Here is a 23,287-nt window from a genome sequence, read left to right on the forward strand (position 1 = left end):
ACCCCATGGTCCACCACTAAATGAGAGGGATGGATGTGATGGAGACACACAGTGGTCACGGATTACACAGCCAAAGAACAAATAATAGCACACATTTCCAAAAGATGAGTAAGCAAGATGAGACCAACATTCACTTCTGCCTTCTTCCTCACTGTAGATGTCACAAGACCAGCCACCTGTGATATGACATAATGTGATGACAGAGGGAGTTACTGTAGGATGCTAGCTAAAATGATCTAATTTAATTTGAGTTAGGAAGAACTAGACACCACCATTATGCTCCACTCATGAGCAAATGATTCTCAGTCTCTGAAAAGCCCGTAATAGGCATTCCTGTTACTTAAAGACTCTTACGTTTCTGTTCTGTTTTTCACTTAAAGACTGAGAAAGGACTCATAGGCAGAAAGCAAAACAACATAGTTGAGGAAACTTGTGACTTCATTTGCATTTGCTTCACCCAGGAAAGCTGGCTACTTGTAGATTTCTTAGCCGCACCTAAAATTTGTTCTGAGATAAGGCTTTGCTCTTGAATGGGGCTTCCAGGCAGTTCTGATGTGGTAGTGTATTGACATGATTAAAGAAGCATTTCAGTAAATGGTCCTGGAGGTTTTCTCTTTTCTGAGAGCATACCAAAGTCATTAATACAGATGCAATTTTTTATCTGCCCATATTAATAATTATAAGATTTTTTTCTGTTCAAATTTTATAGAAACTGTGATAACTACTGTGATACATGAACCACAATTGTTAGTAACCATATATACTAAAGGCAAATTAGTTAACATGAACAAATACCTGTGAAACGAACTTAATGATATTCATTATTTTCAGTCTTTATGGTAGATTTTTACCCATAAAGGATTAGTGAAACACTGGTTATGATGCTAAGGATAAATCCATTCACTTCCTCTCCCCCAATGTTTCATTCCCCAATTCTCATCTCTGTTCTGCTATATTTAAGTCCTACGAAGTAGTGAGGACCATCCTTGCATTTCAAAGTGTTTCTTTATATCAATGTTTTCCTACTAATGCCAAGAGTTCTTAATGGTTTTGTCCAGTTTTTCTAAGCTCAAATTAAATTAGACCTTTTAGAAAGCAATATCCTCCCGAAACTCCAACTGTTGCTACATTTCTTAATGTACTAATATATTTATATGCCTTGGTATAACGTGTCCATGAGGATCAGTTTTTTCTACTTAGGGGCATTGCAAAGCAGCTGTCTGTCTCCTACAGCTACCATATCTACCTCATTGACTCTCGTGCTGCGTGTGGAATGGACAAACCTTCTGGGGGTACAGCAATGCACCACGCAGGAGGCAACCATAACACAGCTCCTACTCCACAGAATGTTTCCTTGCTTTTCCTTATAGAAAAGCATATTAAAAATAATGAATCCCTTTCTGTCCTTGTAACATTCTTTGATCGAATTTCATCATCTCTCTCTGTCATAGAAGCCATCAGAAAAATAAGGGCATGTGGTAAGCTTACGTACAAGAGAAAGAAAGGCAGTGACTAGGCACTTAAAATCAGTAAACATAAACTGGGTTTCAAACAACCTTTTAACAGGTCTTTGGTCAATTAAGTAAAAGTTACCGTATTCTTGTGTGCACCCGTATTTCTCTCTGTGTGTCTGTTTCTGTCTATCTCTTTCTCTCTGTCTCGGTCTATCTCTGTCTCTTTCTGTATCTGTCTCTCCCACTCCCTCCTTCTAACCCCCCCACTAGTGTGCACTTGCATGTGCATGTGCGTGTGTTTGTGTCTGTGTGTGCCTGTGTTTGTGTGTCTGAGTGTCTGTGTTTGTGTGTGTTTGTGTATATGCAAGTGTGTAAGCCAGGGATCAACATCATGTGTCATTTTCAAATGCTCTCTACCTTATTACTAAGTTTTTTAAAAGACAGATACATTTTTCACTTTATGTGTCTGTGGAGGTTGAGTGCAGGTTCTGCAGAGGTCAAAAGCATCAGATCCCCTGGAACCATGGTTACAAGCAGTTGTTAGCCTCCTGACAGGGTGCTGAGAACTGAACCCCAGGCCTTTGCAAGGGCAGTATGGTGTCTTTGCCACCAAGATGACTCTCCAGACACCTCGGTCTGAGCTATGATCTCTTGCTGAATCTTGAGCTCCTCTGACTCACTAGGCCACCTGGCCAGAAAGTCTTAAGACTCCTCTCATTCTCATCTCCACAGCAGTGGAATTAAAGTCACATAGCAAGCATTACCTGCTGCACTATCTCCCCAGCCTAGAGGACGCAAGTTTGTGTGTAGTCAATCCCTTAGGGTTAGCGAATCACCATGTACAAGTTCAGACAACCAAGAAACATGAGTGGAACAGTGACATAGGTGAGCCTTCAATATACACTTTCTTTATCAATTGAAGGATCATATCCAACTCCCCTAAAATGTATTTATTTCATGAGGTCTAATAGTAGTTAAATTGAATGTCAGAAACCAAATATTACCACATTAAAGACTACTATTTCAAAGGATAATTTTAAGTCTACATATGTATGTTTGCCTTCAAATGTAAATTTGTCCATGCCCAGTACAACTGTCTATGTGTAATTTGCAACCCATTTATTTAATGGTCTTCATTTATAAATCCAATTGAGGGGTTCTCTTTTGCTCAAAGCTTTAAAAAAAATCTTTGGACCTTTGGGTCTTTTTAAACTATTCTGTAATCCTTCCTTTAAAAATGAAATACTCCCATTTAATAATTCTGCTTAGCATTTAATATAAGAGGTAATTTTAACCCATTTCCTCTTTTCTGTTTTGTTTTCTCTTCGTTCTTTATTATCCTGGGATATATTTCTCTTTCTTCGATCTCTAATGTCTTTCATTAGGGACTTTTTTCCTGTTAGTCTATGAGGAAAATACTCAAACAAGTTACCGCAGTTAATAAAACAGCAAAACTGAAGACTGATATCACAACATCAAAAATGTGATTGTGGCTTTCTGCTGCAAAAGAACTGTAATCTTTGGAGAGAAAAGAAGCAGCATTGGTGTCTAGTGACTTGAGGGTCTAGCTGTGCATAGGTCCTGCCTGCTGCCAGGACAGCAATAGGATAAGCACCCTGGGAGCAATCTTTGACCTTTCTTAAGAGCATGGCATAAATGTACCTTAGGTGAGCACAGATGCCCTGCATAAACTCACATAAGAAATAACCAGAATTGCACCTTAAATGAAAGCTACCAAAAGGTGTAACTACTTAAAGTGCATACATGTGCACACGTGTGCGTGCAAGCCAGAGGTTGCCACCAGGATGTCTTCCTCAGTCATTTCTCCACCCAATTTTTTTGAGGCAGGGACTCTCATTGCACCTGGTGCCCAGGTGCTGTCTAGACGAGACTGACTGGCTAACAAGTCCCTAGGATCCACCAGAGTCTGCCTGAGAGGGCTGGAGTTGTGGAAACATTTCATCGTGATCATTTTTTATTTGGAACCTGATGATCCAAGCTTAAGTCCTTGTGCTTGCATAGCCAGTACTTTACCCTCTGAGATAACTCCCTAGTCTCCAATTTGGCTTGGAAAATACATCATTTCCATTCTATGCCTTCCTTTCATATTCTAATTTTAACAGACACAGTGTCTGTTTAGAATCTTACTTGGCATAAGTGAGACTTTTCTGCTTTATTAACTTGAATTGCATTAACTAGATATTTCCCTTTCTGCTTAAGAAGTCGTAAGATCAGAAAAAAATAAACTGAAATCGATGTTATGAAAGGTCAAGCAAAATCCCAAACAGGCATTAACTGAAATAAATAATTTTTATAATAATAGCAATTAGCAATGACTGAACACATTCATGTGTACCAGTCTTATAAGCATCCGCTTATCTAGTATGTCAATCTCATTACTTAGATATTGTCATTTATACTTTTACTGATGAGAAAATGGGGGATTAGCTAGACCAAACTAGTTGCTCAGGGACAACCATTTTATCAAAAAGTCTGAGTTTTAATTGAGCTCCTGCTCACTTGTTTGAGAGCTTTTGCACTAAACCATCCCTTTTCACTGGTAAATGTTCATTTTTGGTGGATAATGTTATCTTGTACAAACATTACAAAAATTGAGACGGAAAGTACATCAATAGAATCTTAGTCTTCCCTTTCTCCCATTCTTTCTTCCTTATCAGTGCCCCAAGTGCAAGTTCTCTACCCTCTGAAAAGAACACATTGTTTGCAATTCCTTATGACAAGTAGTTCAATAGTTCTGTATATCTTTTATTGTTATACCAGTCATTCTTTGTCATGGGAAAACAGTGCTGCAACAAATAAAGCTGTGAATATAAAATTATGTCCAGTTCTTTCAGTGTTTATTAAGGCAAGGTCGTTAAACTTTCTGCATCAGCCTTTCATGAACAAAATGGTGAAACACATTGCTTCTTCATACTTATAGGGGACATCTTTGTGAGTGACTAACAAAGCAGGCATATCCATTAGGGAGAATTATGTCCAGGATAGTGTGGTTAGTCTCTGTAGCTACAAACACAGGCTTGGAACTCACATAGCTTAAGCTGCCGTAGATTGGCCAGCCTCTAAAAACCCATGGTAATAACTAAGTTAAATAATATATATTCATATATTTTAGAATTTTTCATAATCACATAAATGTACGTTAATACTGTACTGTTATTTTGCTTGATTGAGCCTTGGATGTTTGAGTCCCTGGAAAGCAGAGCAGTGTCTTTAATGAACCAGTCTTGATCCTTCCTCATAGCCACCCGAAGACTTTTAGTCATTTTATTGAAAGAACAGCTTAACAACATCAAACTTGTTTTTCACAAAAAGAAAAAGAATCAACATTTATCATTTTAGAAAAATAATTTCACAGACTCAGAGATTGCTCAGTAATTAACAGCACTTGCTACTTTCACACAGGACCCAGATTTGCTTCCTCAAACCTGGCTCTCAATCACTCTAAATTCACTCTAAATTCAAGATAATTGATGCCCTCTTCTGCCTCTCTTGGGCACTTCGGGCATGTGTTGAACATACATACATGCGGCAAAACACCCATATACATGAAATAAAAAAAATAACTTGTAAAAATTGAGCGTATTATCTTACAAGTATCTCTATAATCTCATTTATACTGTACAAATTTCAGTACATTTTATTGTACTATTTTATGTGTTATACTTTATATTTTCATTTGTATATACAATAAAAATTACTTTGCTCATTTCTCTGTGCTGCCAACCATATCATCCAAATATAACTTGCTGTCCCTCATGTCAGTGCTATAGACTAGCCACTGCCAAGTAGCATTGTTTAGTTCACATACAGAGCCTTTGTTTCCTCAGGCCTTCACAAGTACAGCCCAGTTACCAAAGAAAAACACCTTGCTTCAAAATGACACCTGTTTAGAAAGCCTTGTTACCACAGAAACAGATTTGCAACGAAATAATGATAGATTTGCCTACTCTCATTCAAATCTCTGCACATTGCTGGTCCTGCTATCATGAGAGTGTTTTATGAAACCTAGTCTCCACGGGAGGAATTCTGAAACCACAGGACTAAGTATCAAAGGAAATGCGTGTTGACTCCCTCTCTCTGGGCTAAGTGGCCAGGCCAGGAAAGGATGAATTGGGTCCTGGTGGCTCTTACCAGCGGAATCAAAAGCTAAAAAGGTTCATAGTAGAAGCTGATGAAAAGGACATTCCCCTCCAGGAGGAAGCAAACCCCCTTTGAAGGAGGATTTGTATGCATGGCTGTGTCTACATCAATCTCTTTGCTACAATGTAGCCCAGGAGTACTTGCTGAAATACTATAACAAGAAAAGCAAATTAAAAAACAAGTATAAAAGAAGAAAAAAGGAGCTAGAGAGACCACAGTGGCAAGAAGCTTGCATTGCTGTCACAGAGGACCGGAGTTCAGTTTGCAGTACACAAGTCAGTAAGCTCATAATTGCCTGTAATTCAAGTTCCTGAGGAGATCTGATGCCCCTGGCTTTTGTGAGCACTTGCACTTATGTGCACATACCCACACACATGCACATAATTTAGAATATTTGTTTTTAAATCTTAAAAGGAAAAAACAAACTTTTAGAACTAAATATAGTCAATCCAAAAATATCAAAGTAAATACATGTATAAATGTAAATAAAATGTAAAATAAATTTAGTTTAAATGTCAATCCTGCCGCTTATGAACTTTAGTAGCTTTAGTGAGCTAAGTTAATTGATATTTTTGTAAAATAACTCTTATTATATAAATTTATAGAGAAAAAACCAGGGTGATATTAGCTGCCAGCTTCAGCCTGCACTGCTTTAGTAGCTGACTACAAAAACTGACTCTCTGGGAAGCTGTCTTTTAAAGAAAGAGTTCAGAGATATGACAATCCTACTTTATACTACCTTACCAAAGAATCGATTAAATGAGCTGTTGTATTTAAAATTTTACTTACCAAAGAAAAGTGAGTTCCCCATAAATTTTAGTAATCATTATGATATATAGCCAATATGGTTATCTAGCCGATATCATAAACATTTAGAAAGCCTTTTTGAAACCATTATTGAGGTTGCAAGATGGAAAATCAACTCATAAAAATCAATGTACATCTCCAATAAACATTTAGAGCATGTATCTTCTTAAATTTTTCATTTTTTAACTGTAGCAAAAACAATAATCTTGAGAATAAATCTCAAAGCGGCTAAGCAAGATCTTTATGGAGGAAAAGGGCTGTAACATCATTGAAACACATAAAAGGAGATCAAGATAAATAGTGCTTATGATTAGCAAGGCTCTGTCATAAAAGTGGCAGTGCCCTCAAATTAAGCCATGCACCCAGCACATTTCCAATTCCAGCAGGATGTGTGTCAAAGTCATTGGAGGAACAAATGCAGAGATATATTGAGGTCAAAAGAGGCCATGACTTCTTCCTTTATCAAGTCTTCCAAAGCCACCCCTCTCTCCCGGGCTTGGTGGGGAGAATAGAAGGAATGAGGTCACAGAAAGCCGGAGACTGAAAACTGGGATCATGAATTATGCATTGGCTTAGTTTCCACCCCTGTGAAAAGACACCATGACCAAGGCAACTCTTAAAAAGGACATTAAATTGGGGCTGGATTACACACGTTCAGAGGTTCAGTCCATTATAATCAAGGCAGGAAGCACGGTACTGATCTCACTGAGAGTTCTACATCTTATTCTGAAGACAAATAGGATAACACTGGCTTCCAGGCAGCTAGACAGAGGGTCTCAAAGCCCACCCTGACAATGACACGCTTCCTCCAACAAGACCATACCTCCTAATTGTGCCACTCCCTGAGCCAAACATATTCAAACCACCACATATATCCATCAGTGCAACTGCTGAGAGGCAGAGCGGGCAAAGAATAGGACCTCATATAATTTGCCCTCTCCTAGTCAATCTTCTGGTTCTTCTAAGTAAAACCCAATGTTATGGCTTGAAGACAAAATACTTAGTATCATTGCTTCTTGTTTCAACAGTTACTCCCCAGGTGGTAGCACTGTTTGGGAAAGTTAGGGAACCTTTAGGAGGTGGAACTTGCTGCAGGAAGTCTAGGAGTAGGGGTAGGGACCTTGAGGTTTTATAGGCTGGACTCATTTCTGTTCTCTCTGGTTCTGAACTGTAGATGCAATGGCGACATACTCGCTGATACCTTGCATTCCACACCTTGATGGCTAAGTCCCCTCCGGAGCTGTAAGACAAAGCAAACTCTCTCCCTGGTTAATGTATTTATCACAGCAACAAACAAGTAATTAATGCATCCAACTAGAATTAAGAAGCCAACAGGCACGGAAGATGGAACTCCACAGAAAAGGTCTAGGAGGAACCAACGAAGAATGACCACTAGAGCAGTTCATTAATTTAATGAGAGGGCCTTTAAATAACATGTAAGGTTGATGAGAACAACCAAGGTACTTTTTAAGTATATAAAAAGGGGGAAAGGATGGAATCTAACATAATTAAAGAAATAAGAAATATTGATGTTTAACATAAATATTGATGTTTAAAGCTTGATGTTAAACATTAAAGAAATAAAGGCAGAACCAGGTTAGGAAAAGCAAGCTAACAAAACTCTAAAACGTAAAAGACACCTGGAAAACATATAAATTATGTTCTTGCATATAAAGTATGCAAAGTGGTATGATATTTCCTGTGCAACTTTCTTCACTCAGACATGTTTTAAAGAATGATCCTGACCAATGTAAATGCAATTTTGTTTATTTTAACTTCTAAATAGTGTTACATTCTATCAAAAAAACCCATAATGATTATTTGTAATTTCTAAGTTAACAAAAATGATAGAGCCATATGACATGTTTCTTTATGTCAATATATGAAGAGGTCTTATAGAAATACTTTCAGGAACATTAGTATACTATACTATCATGCTTTCAGGAATATGTACCATATACTTGATATACTGCTCTTAGCATGAAAAAGGCATCAAAGATATTTTAAAATAATAAGGGAGAGCACAAAATGCATTAGTGAAAATTCTAAGTTTTGTTTTTCACAGAATAATACGTAGGAAATATATCTCTTAAATATCTATTTCTTTTTTTTTTTTAAGATTTATTTATTATGTATACAGCGTTGTACCTGCATGTACACATGCAGGCCAGAAGAGGGCACCAGATCTTATTATAGATGGTTGTGAGCCACCATGTGGTTGCTGCGAATTGAACTCATGACCTCTGGATGAGCAGACAATGCTCTTAACCTCTGAGCCATCTCTCCAGCCCAAATATCTATTTCTTAAAGCATATCTCAGGAAGTAACTTTTGGGATAGAAGAGAGTTAAAGAAATTTCACTTTTCATTCTCCCCATTTCTATGTTTTCCAATAAATATAGATTTACAACTCTAAAATTTTAGATATATTTTTATATGTGTGCATTGTGTGTGGGTACATGTGTGGATTCACATGCCTTCATTCATGTAGAAGTTAGACAACTCTGGGAATCAGTTCTCTTCTCAAATTTAGGTTCCCAAGGACAAAGCTTAGGTTCTGTCACTTGGTGGCATAAGACTTTACCAGCTAGGCCATCTCACCAGCCCCATAATTTTAAAACATTAAAAAATCCAGAATTGATGGGATAGCTCAATTGGTAAAGTACCTGCATCTCATGTCAAAAGCCTTGAGTTTGATACCTAATGTAACATAAACCATACATGGTTATACATGCTGAAATCCCAGGACTTAAGGAGGTGAATGGAGGAAAACCAAGGTCATCCCATGTTTGACTGATAAGTACGATACCCTTCCTTTAGGAAAGCAAGAAAGGAGAGAAGGAAGGAAGGAAGGAAAGAAGGCAGGCAGGCAGGCAGGCAGGGAGGGAGGGAGGGAGGGAAGGAAGAAGGAAGGAAGGAAGGAAGGAAGGAAGGAAGGAAGGAAGGAAGGAAGGAAGGAGGACATTGAAAACCTATTATTGTTTTTACATTTTTTGTGTTTAATATGGCTAAAAACACATCCATGGATTGTAGATTGAATATTCGTGCTACACATGATTCACAAGCTGATAATCAGACAATTAATTTCCAAACAGTGCATCATCCTTATGAAAATAGAAAATTGTCACCACTGAAGATCTAAATCTGAAGATGTAGCTCACTGCTAGAGCACTTGCATAATATGATATAAACTCTATCGATACCAGCCCAAGCTAATATCTATAGGATACTTTCTAAAGATGAAACCATACTTGGTCATTTAAAGCCATAATGTAGTTTTGTTGATGGTATGAACTAAAGACTATTAATGAATTTACCTACCATCTTTACTCCTAAGAAAACATCCCATTAAGAAAATAGAATCAATCAAGTCTTGTGGCTAAGGGAACAATATTTAAATAGGTTAAATGAGCTAACTAATGTCTTCTACAACAGGGGCTATCAGCATGCCTCAATGCTGAGTCCTGCTTGGCCATGTGTAATGGACGGTTGACATGGTTCCTGCCCCTGGAACACAGCCAGCAGGGTGTGAGCCTACAAGATTATCTATGGTTGCTGTGGGAATGAGGCTTGTTTTTATAATAATGTACATATTTTCACTTCCCTCCTTTGAGGAATGTCCATTCTGTCAAGGTTAATGATTCCATGATAATCAGAGACAGCCTAAGTCTGAGAGTCGAGGGTATGTCTAATGTCTCAGCAAAATGGTAGAACACTGACTTTCAGGATAGTCCTTAAGGCTGTGGGAAAACTTGAGTTCAAAAGTCCAGGGGTCATGAGTCCAGGTCCAGGGGTGGTAGTCATGGTAATTACAGGGTAGGGAGTAGGGTCCCACCCAGCTATCTTATTGTCTGTGCTGTGCTTGCTGTCAAGGGCCAATGGGATGCTAATTCATGGGAAAATCAAAAGGAAACCTGGATAATGACTCAATTAATATGTAAATAAAAACAGGTGCTGATCTGCAAGAGATGTGCTATACAATGATTTTTTTTAGAATAGCAAAAGCAAGTTGTCTCTAGCAGAACACAGAGAGAGTAATCTGGAAAGCCGTCTTGAGCAGAACATAGGCCATCAGCTTGTAACCATAATTTAATTTGGAGTAGTTTGTTTTTCTGCACCCAGACACCCCTTCCTCAGAACCATTCTCCAAGCCAAAGCAGGTCCTTAGCACATCAAGATGACTTGAATCTGAGCCTTTTGCGATTACTACTTGTCTCAAGTGAAATCGAATCTCTTGTTTAAAAAATAAGTTTAAAAACAGCTTTCATTAACAAAACCTTTCTTCTGTAACAATTCAAAACAAGAGAAAGAGCCAAGATGGCAATATTCTGTATCCAGAGCCATGCTTCTTCTAAATATCAAATCACACTCAAAGCTCCTGAGAGAGCCATGGAGGGAGAAATTTGGCAATGCACAGTCTGTTGCCACTATGAAAGCACAAGGGAAGAGATGTGCACAGAAGTCTACCGATATAAGATTTGGCTGTAAGTTGCTCTGTTGTTTTAAGACAAATTAAGGAAGGTGAGCTATTGTTTCTTTGGAAATGTTTTATGAAGAAACTCTGTAAATGCCTATGAGGCCTCAGTGGTAGGATTAGTAGTCCTGTCTCCCTAGACTCCAAATCTTTGTATCATCTTAATGTTAACATTCAGCTGCCTTCATTTGTTTCCTTGTGGTACTGAAGCATTAGCATGAGTAACTTAAAGAATGCCTTGTTCATGCTCACTGCACTGCTTACCTGGAATAACCAATAAAAGTGACCACTGCTATTCATGCCAACCAAAGCAATTGCAGAAATTGGCTTTCTGTCACCTCTTTCTTGTTATCTATAAAATCAGACCCTGCAAAAAACAGCATTGCACAGCATATTTTCTAGGCAAGAATTATTCGTGTATCCTGGGTAGTCGCCCACCCTTGAGGTTCAGTTGAACATGTTTTCTAGTGTTACTCTTAGTGAGCTTCAGATTGTCTTTTACATTGACATATCATAAATATCATATTCATTTACATCTTCTATGAAAAAAAACAAGAAAAACACTCAGATTTGACAGGTTAACCTTTTGAAATGTAGGTCATGTTTTTTTAACTTAAAAATTATTTACCTGTGTTTTATTGTGGAACTAACTCATTAAATATTTAGAAGATAAAGAATACAGAGTCAAAAAAACCAAATTTATATATATATATATATATATATGTGTGTGTGTGTGTGTGTGTGTGTGTGTGTGTGTGTATTCAGTATAATACTGCTTTGCTATGTCAAATCAGTCCCCTGTTTTCATTTATATCCTGGCATGGTTCAGAGTATGTAGTTACCCCTGCACGTGTTATTTACTGAATATTTGTTTAGCCATTTATTCATTAAACATTTTTAAAACAGGGACAACAGATTTCTTTAAAGATTAACTTCTAAAGTAATCTGTAAATATGCCATGTGGTACAAAAGAGACAGTGGCCTGTAAAAGTTACATGAATTATATAGTAAAGGGTAATTTCACACTGCATCTGACTTTGGATTCTATTAAAGCAAAATTGCTGAGAAATATCAAAGGAGAAAATAGCTTGTCTCTAATTGACTGGATTCCAAATTTTGGAGAAATTAGCAAAACCAGAATTCAAACTATCCTAATATGCAGGCAATAATACCCTAAATAGAAGAATGGGTCTGACACTAAATGATTAAATGTGACTGTGCACCATGCAGCAAATGAGCAGGCCTTTCTGTTTCACTTTTAAAATCAATTTTGGTATAATTTTAGTTAAAATATTAAATTATTTCCTTTCAGCTACTTAAAGTTTAAATATTAAAAGTAATTTCCTTTTAAAAATAAGGAGAAAAATCTACTTATAATTCCCTCACTGTAAAAAATTAATAGAGGCAACCAATGGTAACATCACGAGTTCAGATTATTTCGGGAGTCACTGGATCACCCTGACCCTGACCAACCATTCAACAGAAATTTTTTTCTCTCCTGTACTGAGGATTTTTGCTAGTCAATTGTTCTTCTGGGGAGGATTGACAGGCCAAGTGGCTGGCTTAATGTCCTTTAAGGGGTGTGTGTGTGTGTGTGTGTGTGTGTGTGTGTGTGTGTGTGTGTGTTATGTCTATATGACTCCTTGAGTTTTTGTCAAATTACCTTGTCATTGTTTGCCCACGTCCCTCCTTTTTCATCTGTTACCTTTCACCCACTAACATAGTAGTAGCCTCTTCCCCATTTTTCTGTTTCCCACTTAATATCAGCTGTAGCTTGCTATTTCCCTCTCAAGTCCACCTCCATTCTGCCTTCAGTCCTTTTACATGGTCCTGGTTTCTGTGGTTACTGCACACTGTATCCCCACATCTGAGGATTTGATGCTGGGATTCATAGATGAAAGAAAGAGAGAGAGAGCATAAAGCATTTCTCTTTATGTCTGGATTTCCTCGCCTAATACAATCTTTCCTAAGGCAACCAATTTACCTCTAAATTATTTCCTTTTCCTTACAGCTGAATAGTATTCTTCCATGTGTACATATCACAATTTCCATTCATCTGTTGAAAGACACTTAGATCGTTTCCACTTTCTGGGTGTTGTGAATAAGGGGTCTATAAGCATTGGTGAGCAAGTATCTACAGAATGGGATGGAAAGTCTTTTGAGAGTGTGCCAAGGAGTACTTTGGGTGGTTCACATGGTAGATTTACTTTCAGTCTGTTGAGGATTCTCTATACTAATTTCCAGTGGCTTCACAAATTTGCATTCCTGCCAACAGTGAATAAGAACTCTTCCCACAACTTGCCAGCATTTGCTATCAGTTGTTTTGTTGATCTTCGCCACATTATGACTGGAGTGAGATAAAAGTCTCTAAGTTGCTTTCATTTGCATTGCCTTAATTGCTAAAGATGATGAACACTTTTGGGGATATTTCTTAGGCATTTTCATTTGTCCTGTTGTGAATCTCTGAATAGAGATTCCTTAAGAAAAATCCCTAACCTATGTGAAATTGGGCCATTTGTTCCCTTGACCCTTTACCACCCTTGTTACCTCTCAAGGCTGAGGGTGGGCTCCTGTTATTAAAGATACCACCCACTTACACTTAAGACACAAGTGTGAATAAAAGTGGGTCTAACCTGATTGCCTCCTTCCTGATCAGCTTCCATAGTTTCAGCTATATCAGCTGCCATAGGGAAAAAGCAAAAGTCCTACCCAGGTACCAAGAACCTGAACGTAATTTTCTTTTTATTCTTTTTCTTTTAACTCAACATTATATTACCAAGACTTAGTTGACTGCCAGTAAGTAGGAGGAAAGTAAGAATGATTTCTCATTAGGACAATAGATTATTCCATAATTAATAAAAAGTGATTAATTTAAAAACAAAAATACTTGAGAAAGGCATTGGTTTCACTTTCCCTTTTTCAATTTTCTCTCATTATAGGTGGTGATGTCTTAGAACTGCGATCCTGAATCTGTCTCTCTCCCTCTTTCAGTCTCCCCCTTCCTTCTTTCTTTTCTCCCTCTTCTTGTCTTTTCTTTCATTTTCCTCTAGACCAGCAACCCAATTTACCATGTATCTTGGCTGTAGTTCCTTCCAAAAATGAAGTTGGAACTAAGAAGCAAAGTACTAACAGTAGCTTCTCAGACAGTGATCCACTAGGCAAAGGGATCAAGGAAAAGCCAGGGAAGTGTCTGGAGTTCCATCAGAACCAGGAAGCATGGAGACTCCACCCTACTCTACCTTCAGGCTGTTTCAGACAGCTCCTTCTCTAGGAGTCATTCCCCTCTTGAACTGCCAAGCTACTCCCTTACTTCATTGCTTAGTTTTGCTATTTCTTTTCCATTTCAGAGTGCTTAGACCTTAGTTCGAGACTGTAGATAAGTCTCAGGGCAGAATAAAATATATTCTACACAAATTCGAGGTGGAAAAGACTGAGGCCAATGTCTGTCTGCCATGTTTGCCATAGTCACAGCCAGAACCAGAGTGAAACACGAAGGGTGTGAATCACAGCTCAAGAAGCCTTTCATAGGCCTTTCTGAGAGTAAAGCGTTGTTCACTATGTGAATGGGTCTGAAACAAAAAATGATCCTGTGATGTTCCTCATTAATTAATGCTCCTTAATTACATGTCCTCATCACAGTCCTAAAGGGAAATAAGGGCAGAAGCTCCAGACAGAAACATGAACTGAAGCAGAGGCCATGGAGGAATATTTCTTCCTGGCTTGCTCCTCTTGGCTTGCTCAGTTACGTTTCTTGTATGCCCTGAGAACATTTGTCTAGGGACCCACAATGGTCTTTGTCCTTCCACGTCAATTATGAATTAAGAAAATGCCCCCTGCAGTTGCCAATCTGATGGGAGCATTTCCTCAACTGAGGTTCCTCTTCAGAGCTAACTCTCTAACTTGTGTCAAGTTGACAAAACACTAACCACAATAAGAATCCATTTCATGTATTTTTCAACTGATTGTATTTGCCCATCCAAAGTCAATGGTTTCCAAATGTATGTGGAATACATAGGTACTTAAATAAGCATAATATTGGGACTGGATAGATGGCTCAGTGGTTAAGAGCACTGAGTGCTCTTCCAGAGAACCTGGGTTTAGTTCCCAGCACCTACATGGCAGTTTACAACTGCCTATAACTTCAGTTCCAGAGGTAGTGTACCCTCACACAGACATACATGCAGAAAAAACACCTACATTAAACATAAAATAAAATATAAAACAAATAGAATCATTAATAAATATATAAAATAAAACAAGCAAATATATATCATTCACATTGAGTACCTCCTCATGTCATTTAACACAACATAAACCAACCTGTAGAATTATAGATAATTCATCTTGTCTGTGTCTAATATTATACTTTTGGTATGATCTGAGCTATTCATAAATCTATGGATTGGACTCAAAGTCTATTCAGTTTTATGCATATATTGCCAGTTTCATAAGTCTCCCACATAGAGATGACCAGATATCCACCTACATCAGTTGCTTTTTTTACATAATAATTTGTAAATAATTTCTAAGAAGGGTCAGAGTCCATATTTCTATGTTTTTCTTTCCATATATATGACATTTATTTCTAAGTTTGACTAATTTACCACTGAGTGCTTGTGTTTAGAAAAAGACCTTGTTATAGCATACATACTTGGGCAGGGGTATCATTCTAAGAGAAAAATTACCAAGAAATTGAATTTACTGTTTATTTGAATTATTAATTTTCACAGTCTAAGATCTACCTCAGAAAAAAATGGATAAATGGCTTCTATATCAAATGACATACAATGTAACTGACTAACAGAAGCCAATTTCTTTTTAATGGCACATTTAAAAACTTGAATGGACTTAAGTCTTGTAGGCTGAAGTTAGTAACTCTAGTTTTATAAGGTAATGAGCTTGAGTCTTTAATAACTGCATTCATAATTAGTAATAAATAAATAATCTGCTTCAATTGGCAGAAAACCCTATAGTATGTTTAAAAAAAATGTCACTAAAGGCACTAGACAAACCTGACATTAAAAATACAATTCTGATGTAAATAAAGTATGTATTTCTTGTTAGGTTTCTATTAAGGCATCACATACCTGAGATTCCTTGAAAGGTGACAAGTTTTTTTTCTCAGTTTTTGGATGTTTCAGTCTATGATAAGTTTACATTGCTTTGGGGCCTGGGTTGAGGGAGTTCATCAGAAAGGTTGTATGTAGTAGAGAAAAATCACTTAACCTACTGCTCAGGCTTCAAAAGGGTGTAAGAAGTAGACACTGTGACATAATCTCCATCCATGGGACTTTGACAAGAACCTGAACTTCTAACATTACGGCCTAGCTGCAAAGTTCCATAGCTTTTCAGTAGCACCAAACTGGATACCAGGACAATGTGATATTTGGGAGAAATACTCAAAATCTAGGTCCCAGAGCATCTGGAAATGTCCAAGAATAGAGTCTCCTTATAATGTCTCACAAGAAGAATGTATCAGTGAGACAAGATCCTTTCTAAGTTGCTTCTTCCACAAGGAGAATGAGAACAGAAGATGGTTCTTACAAGATGAAGAATCTTGCACATGGTTTTTACAGTCTTTGAGGAATAATGTGACACATTTGAGACATGAAGAACCAGAATTCTCTCAGAAAAACAAGTTATGGAAAAACCAGCAGACACTTATCTGCCACACCTAGACTTTCCACTGCTATAACAAAACACTGTGACAAAAAGCAACCTGGAGAGAAGGACTTACTTCAGCTTACATGTCCACACCATAGTCTGTCATGTTAGGCAGTCAGAATAGGAACTCAAGGCAGGCACCTGGAGGCACGAACTGAAGCAGAAACCACAGCAGAGTGCTACATACTGGCTTTCTTTTAATAGCTTGCTTTAAATGTATCATTGAAATCTACAAATATAATAGAACATCCAGAGACGATCTGAGCAGTCCTTTGGATATATGTAAAAGGTGACAGGTAAGTGGAATGAAAGGTCAGAAGAAATATTAAAGCAGTTGAGAAGAAAATGAAGAATACGAACTAGTAAGGCAAGCCTAAGAAGCATGCTGGGTGTGATGAATCAATCCACTACACATACTGAGAGAAAGAAGAAACAATAGAGCTGTCTGTGCAGAGACAATAGGCAAGAATTCAATGACTCTCTCTTGATGTGTGTGAAGAAATGAATTAACATGTATAAGAAGCTCTAACTAAAGGGAGAATAGGTAAAAAGAAAACTATATCTGGATATATCACACAAACACTGAAGAAATTAGATACAAAGATGTACCAATTCCAAAGTAACAATAAGACTTGATAGGTTTGGGAAAAGATTTTCAAAATAAGTTAGTTTGTTGAAAAAGAAATCTCACTGAATAAAATTATGCCTATCTTAAATATCCTTTAGAATTACATCTATATGAAAATAGTTTGAAAAAGTACTACTCGGCTAATTTTAATAAAATGGTGTTAATTTAAAAATTCATAGTTTGACAGAGAAAATTATAATAAAGGGACAGTTAAAATATGCCACTGATTTAAAATGTTAGATGATTTAAATTCATAGTTATAAAGTTATGTCTTTAACTGAAATGAAGTTGAAATTGAAAAGATACACGGTTAATTGTTTATTTGTCAGACTGCTCTTCTTGTGTTTTTCAAATCACTGCCATACATGAGTGTTGTCCTCCCCCAGTGATAAAAACAAGGCAGAAATGGTCATATACATTTCGTGTTAAAAGAAATAGACTCACAGGAGAGAGTTATCCTTGATGACATGATAAGGTCAAGGCTAGAATGTTTATTTCTTGTTGAGTTTATCATTTGGGCATAATAAAGTAGCTGACTAACTGGTAATATACGGAAGCACGTTAATATAAAAATGTGTCCAGTGTTTACTAAACCATTACAAATATATATTAAATCATTAATGATCACTTCTAAAGACATTGACACAAAACATCTATGATGGTTCCTTTTGATTGTCAACTAAACACACACCATTGGGTGTTCCCATTAGAGACCTTTCTGATCAGATTATTTGAAGTGTGAAAACCCACCCTAAATGTGGACAGTACCATCTTGTAGCAGTCAAGATAAAAAGACATGGAGGAAGGAGGAGGACGAAGGAGGAGAGAGGAGAAGAAGAGGAAGGAAGAAGGAAGAAGAGGAAGAAGAAGAAGGAAGAAGAGAAGAAGAAGAAGAAGAAGAAGAAGAAGAAGATGAGAAAGAAGAAGAAGAAGAACAATAGAAGGAGAAGGAGAAGGAGAAGCAGGAGAAGGAGAAGAAGGAGAAGGAGAAGGAGAAGGAGAAGGAGAAGGAGAAGGAGAAGGAGAAAGGAAGAAGAAGAAGAAGAAGAAGAAGAAGAAGAAGAAGAAGAAGAAGAAGAAGAAGAAGAAGAAGAAGAAGAAGAAGAAGAGAAGAAGAGGAGGAAGAAGAAGAAGAAGAAGAGGAGGAGGAAGAAGAAGAAGAAGAAGAAGAAGAAGAAGAAGAAGAAGAAGAAGAAGAAGAAGAAGAAGAAGAAGAAGAAGAAGAAGAAGAAGAAGAAGAAGAAGAAGAAGAAGAAGAAGAAGAAGAAGAAGAAGAAAGAAGAAGAAGGGAAGGGGGAGGGAGAGGAGGAGGAAGAAGAAGAAGAGGAGGAGGAAGAAGGAGGAGGAGGAGGAAGAAGAAGAAGGAGGGAAGAAGAAGAAGAAGGAAGGACGAAGGAAGAAGAAGAAGAAGAAGAAGAAGAAGAAGAAGAAGAAGAAGAAGAAGAAGAAGAAGAAGAAGAAGAAGAAGAAGAAGAAGAAGAAGAAGAAGAAGAAGAAGAAGAAAGAAGAAGAAGAAGAAGAAACTTACTATAAGCCTGTTTGCTGTCACTCTTGCTGACAAGTTCATTTATCCTGTGTTTTTGAACTGAGTCTTCTGTGAGTCTATTTCTTTTAACACGAGTTCTTGAACTGATATGACAACCAACTTCTTCTGCATTCCAATGAAGATTAAAGACCAGTGGAAATTCTGATATCGTCCCAGCTTTTGGTCCCAGATTGGACTACTCAGTTATCCAGCAACATGGATTGAACAATTTCTAATTTTTGGCACCTCCAAGAGTCAACCGTTATTGGACTACCCAGACCATACCAAGTAAATCAATCAAATAAATGTCTTTAAAGATACATTAATTCTACCAGTTCTGTTCTTTTAAACAATCCTGACTAACAGGGTATCTTTAATTCTAAGTGTAAAATCTGCAATAAAATTTTCTTTACTCTTTCATTAAAGTAGATACTTAGGCTAGTGAGATGGCTAAGTGGGTAAAGGCACTGACTTCTAAGCTAACAGTCAGAGTTTTATCCCAAGGATCCATGTGGCGGAAATAGAAAATCAACCCCAGCAAGGTATCCTCTCACCTCCACACTCAAACTGTGATATATGCACATGCATATATCACATGCACGTGCAAAATAGATGTAATTAAAAATAAAAATATACTTGTCAATATTTTAAATAACCCTGTAATGCCTGACTTTTGCTCTTATTTTGTAATTGCAGAAGAAAGTAAGTCAGGACAACTTTTCAGTCATATTTGGCTAGCCGATATCCATATCAAAGAATACCCGCAACCAGAGTAATGCTATGTTATCCATAAGTATCCTTCAGCAGGAAAAGCCATACATAAGCTGTATTCATGGAAAGGACACAAAATAACCTTCTGATTGGGTTCAAAACAATAACATGGCCTGAGGGAAAGTGAAGGAAATTTCAAATCATAGAAATGCTAAATTTTCTGTTAAATCAATAAACTAGAAAAATGAAAAGCAACAGGCCATTAACTAATATGAACTCCATGCTGTATAGCATCTCTTCTTGAAAACTTTGCAGGATTCTGACATATGATTAGTGAATAGGAAAGAAGACCCACATTGAACACAGGTAGCGCCATACCATCAGCTCGGGGCCCAGACTGAATAAAAAGTTAAAGAGAAGAAAGTGGATGAGCATAAGCATACCCCTTTCTCCGCTTTCTGTCAGCTGGACAAGCCAGCCACGTACATGCTGCCCAGCTGTGAGTCACTCGATCACCAGGCCTCCTCTACCATGATGGACTGTACTCCTCCTAACTGCAAGCCAAAATGAACCTCTACTCACTTATGTCCCTGTTTGATCAAAGTGAGAAAAGAGTAACTGATACAGTGTTCTTCCCCATGATAGCAGTGTCATGTCTGCACATCATAGAGTCTGCTCTTGGCAGCATGCTATGGCTTTGATTAACTGCTTACTCTCATTTTCTAGCTTAGAATTCTTCTATATTGAAACAACTAAACTATTTGCAACATATGTTAAAGAAGGCTAGGTGAATAATCTTTACCGCAGGAACACCATTTTATTCACTATATTTACTGTACATCCTATCAAATATGTCACACTCATATGGGACACCTGTCTTTTGTGCAGACTCTTCTTACATATTACAGATACAACCATAGTGAAATGTGGAAACATTTGTAGCTTGGGGGTAGGTGGTAGAACATTTTTAATTAAATTCCTATAGATATGAAATAAAATTGCAGCTTTATATTTTTATTAACTTAGGAATATTTTAAAGGCAATATCATTTGTGTGAAATGAATCAAATGTCACAAAATGCTCTGCTTGTCATTGCTTGCTTGTCTGTTCAGAATTATGGTACACATATGTGTGTGTGTGTGTGTGTGTGTGTGTGTGCACGCGCGCACATGTGCACTGTTTACGTCTATGTATAGCCTTAAGGATAATCTATTATCATACTGTCAGGGATAAGCAGTCAACATGAGCAACAGGTATTCAGGAACCTTATAGAATTGAGTATGCTCTACGACAAAGACACAAAAGAAGTTGGAAAGAACAACTCTGGAGGAACAGAGCCTTTTGTGACAAGAAGTCAAGACCCAACTAATGCAATAAACATTCTTTTTGCTTTTTTAATCACAGAAAAAATGTTATGCCAATTTCAGCAGTCCTGGGTAAAGGCAAGCTCTCTGGTCAAATTATCTGTCTCTGTACATAGCTTCACTTAATCAAGCACTTTGTGTTCTTCTCAGAGGAGACGAGCATATAAAACCCAGAGTGAGCTTCCCTCAAATCAAAGTAATGCACTGTGATAGCCTTCCTAGTTCTGTGACTCATACTTATAAACATGAGTTCTGGTAGCTCAGATCTCCCTTCACTCTCAGCACATGCATTATTCCAATCATTTCCTATCATCTTTGCCTTGAAAGGAACACAAACTATCAGAAGAGGAAATCATAAAGGTAGAAAATATGTTTTGATTCTCTGTCTTATAAGACCTTCATTAAGACCAGCTATCTTTAAGGAATACATAATAATCTAAAGGAAAACATTAAGCCTTTACAGACAAAATAAAATATTTGAATTATAACTGGTATTACCTTATTCTTGTATTGTGTCTTTATCTTAGGAACACTCACACCAAAATTGTAGACCTGGAATCTTCGTAATGATCAGTGATTTTCCCACTATTCCAGGAATATGAATTAGCTATTAAGGTTTATCTAATCTGCCTGATGACAGGGCTTTTAAACTCTTTTGTAAGTGAACCCCAAGTATCAAGATTTTATTGATTTCCATATTTACCACAAGGTGGTTGGTGGGAGACTGACAGAAACACACTTGTTCCTACGAATATCACCATTTCCTTCTGATAAGAAAATTGGACTCTTCCCAAACAGCAGGAATTCAAAGATAAAGCAAGTGTCCCCTGGGCAGGAAGCCAGCCAGCTTGGGCATTGGTATGTTGACGCACAGGGTACTACTCCCAACTAAGGCACTTGAGCAGTTTCTGAACTGCTTCAAGTCCACAAGCTACACCACAGTAAAGATAATGATGTTTAGCCTATTTATCGAGCGAAATATTTCCATAGTAACAAAAGAAATTGCCACGAAAACCTGGAGCTCTTTAAATTCACATTGGACGTAGCTCAGCCTCCGTTCACTCTCCACAAACAATACCCCCAAAGAAGCGCATCAGAAAGGACAAAAAAAATCGAGAGCCATCCTCTGTAAGTTTGCTGATTCCCTTTGCACCACTTAGTATAAAACTTGAGCATCTCTCTTGCTCGCTCGCTCTGTCTTCACCATCTACTCCACTTCCTTGTGCGCCAAAAGCCAGCTCCACACCTGGATAACTGCGACACTCACCCTGTGAGCGCAGGACCCTTTCCGTGTCCAAAGTCCCAGTTCTCCACTTCTCCTGCAACAGGAACACAGCGGCATCCCTCACCCAGCCAGGGAACCAGTACTAAACCCAACAGTTGCTAAGAGTCTGATTCAGGTTTGAGCGCATCCGCGTAAAACCCAAGACAAAGGCTTCACTCGGTCTTTCGCGGTGCGCGCCCTTCCCTGGGTAACCCGTACTCTCTTTCTCTCTCAAGCCCACCCTAGAGGAAGTCACTGATAGGAATTGCTTTCCCAGGGGTGCGGCTGCGGGTGTAAACAGTGCTTACTTATAATCTACCCAAGGTCTACCAGGGGGGCTACCAGAGCAGCACCCCGCTGGGGAAGCCTAGCAAAGGAGCCAGCCTCTAGCGGCTTGGGTACCCATCTAAGCTGGGGAGCAGGACCTCCCGTGCAGAATCCACCTGGGCAAAGTCACCTGCTGCCTGCGCTCCAAGCTACAGTTGTGCCAAGTCTTGTGCTCCGGAGCACGGACAAGCCTCCCAGGACCACTAGCCAAAGAGAGTGTGGACTCTGCCTGAGGCTGATCAAACGGTCTTTGCAATCACTCACCGGGGAGGGTGAAGTAGCTCAGGCAGCCGGCAGACTGCGCGCAGCCGGCATCCCAGGGCAGTGGCATCCTCCCATCCTTTGTCAGAGACTGGCGGTGCACTCCTCAGCTCACAAACGTGCAGCCGGGTGGCAGGCAACCCGGCTCTGGCTTGGCTCCCCAGCCCTCTTTCCTCCTCTTAGCCTCCTCCCCTTCTCTGTCCCCCTCCACCAGCAGCACTCACTGGGCTCCCATGATGTCATCCAGTGGAAATCTGCCATGCTCAAAAAACTGGAATAATCCAGCGCTCACATGGGGAAAAGCAAAGCAGGCAGAAGACACAGCGGAGACTTTAGTTGTTCCTAGAACCTAACATGGACCCGTTTAGCTGGAGTCAAGGACAGGACTGAGAAGGGACTTCAGAAAAGGGCAGGGTGGGACGCACATGGTGGAGACAGAGCCTAGAGGAAACAGTATTTTCTATTCTAGTGACTTTTAAACAACATCTAAATTAGTGGCAAAAGATAAGGGTAAGGAGAAAGTTTTCTCATCGTTTTTATAGCTGATGTCCTTCTCTTGGCTTCTTGGGAGCTGCGCTTCTGTGATGATCCCTGTGCTACAGGGAAGAGAATGAAGACAACCTCCAGGAAGACTCGAGTCTGGTCTCA

General features: G+C 38.4%; 1 long non-coding RNA gene across 1 annotated transcript in view; it reads right to left on the reverse strand.

The window, feature by feature from the left end:
• LOC116914845 overlaps window positions 1–22,830 on the reverse strand; it is a 294,842-nt gene extending 272,012 nt beyond the window's left edge. Inside the window, exon 1 of the long non-coding RNA XR_004389779.1 lies at window positions 22,643–22,830. This is a non-coding gene — a long non-coding RNA (uncharacterized LOC116914845). The remainder of the gene's footprint in view (window positions 1–22,642) is intronic.
• Window positions 22,831–23,287: the final 457 nt, after the last annotated feature.

This window comes from Rattus rattus, chromosome 13 (genome assembly GCF_011064425.1).
Source record: "Rattus rattus isolate New Zealand chromosome 13, Rrattus_CSIRO_v1, whole genome shotgun sequence".
Classification (NCBI taxonomy): domain Eukaryota; kingdom Metazoa; phylum Chordata; class Mammalia; order Rodentia; family Muridae; genus Rattus; species Rattus rattus.